Consider the following 1,399-nt stretch of genomic DNA (forward strand, 5'->3'; position numbering starts at 1 on the left):
TAAGGGAACGACGTCAACACAGGAAACCGTTGGAAACTATTAAGATACAAATCCTCAATCACGCGAATATGTTTTTCGTCAACGTATCCATAAGCCGTTTTGAAAAGAGACCACGCTTCCTGTTCCTAGCTTTGCAATTTGTGGCGGATTTTTGCTGATTACAGGCCCCCTCCCTCTTTAGCCTGGACAGGAACTGATATGCAAAATATGCTTACAAGCATCGAACGGCCTCAAACAACCGGTTACACAAATGTCACTAATTTAACCTAATTAAAGTTAGGCAGCGTTATGTGTACTTAAATGGCCAATCTGTCTCGGGGATAATTATACCTGAATGGAGAAATCCATCAGGGTTTCCTCTCTCAGGATTGAAAACAGATGGGGGCGAAGAAAATAGGCAGACATTTGCTAATGATTAATGTCATTTACTTCTCCTCTTTGTGTCTCTAAGGGGGCCTGGTGCGCTGGGGGGCTGACCAAGAAAGAAGGACAACATGGCGACAGCTCCGAAAGCTGTCCCTGCAAAATATGCCTTTTAGTTAGGAAACACCCTCTCAGAGACGGCATGTAAACATTTCAGCTTCCAAACTTTGTGACGGCTAAGGCCGCCCTCTCACACAAAAAAGTTATATTTTACGTACTCTACAAACAGCATCTTAAGCTACCAGCAGACCCCATGTTACCGGGCACAGTCTTCTAATCAAGTATTCTTTATTCGTCTTCTTGGAAAAATCATAAAAAGTTCATTTTCAATTTCCTCATTAAACAAATATAATTTAATCTGAAATAATTGACATATGAGTAATGTCAAAATCACCATAAACGACCACCCAATTTACATCCTATATATAGTTAAAATCCCAAAGTGCTATAAATAAATACAAATCACAAAGTAGTAAAACACTTCAGAATTTCAAGCTACTGAATGCCTACAATTACTGCCATAAAAATCAAATATAATACATCAATTTCTCCAGTGTTAAGTGTTTCAGTCTTCCTTTTAACAACCCAGTGCACGCTGAGAGTTGTCACCCTCCATCATCTCAACTGAACTGTGAGCTGCAGTCATTTGTAAAAGGAAAGACTGAGCAAGAAAATGGGATCCCCAATGTCACGAGTCATCTGGTACCCTCAAGCACAAGTCTCGACATTTTTCTGAAAAGCTCGTTCCACTTTTGATTCTTGGCTCTCTCTCAGCACGCATAAGATCTTGTTGCTGAGGTACCCGAGCATACAGAGGTTACTGACCTCCAGCTGTAACAACTGATGTTTTGAATCACTAGTGTCTCAAGGCTAAAGTATTATTGGACCCCAAACTGAATGACCAAGTACTCCCTTTTAGCACTCGACTCTCCCAATGGTAACAAGGCAGAAAAGTCCACAGGCTTCTCAGGGAAGT

Source organism: Lissotriton vulgaris, chromosome 3_1 (assembly GCF_964263255.1).
Source record: "Lissotriton vulgaris chromosome 3_1, aLisVul1.2, whole genome shotgun sequence".
In the NCBI taxonomy this organism is placed as follows: domain Eukaryota; kingdom Metazoa; phylum Chordata; class Amphibia; order Caudata; family Salamandridae; genus Lissotriton; species Lissotriton vulgaris.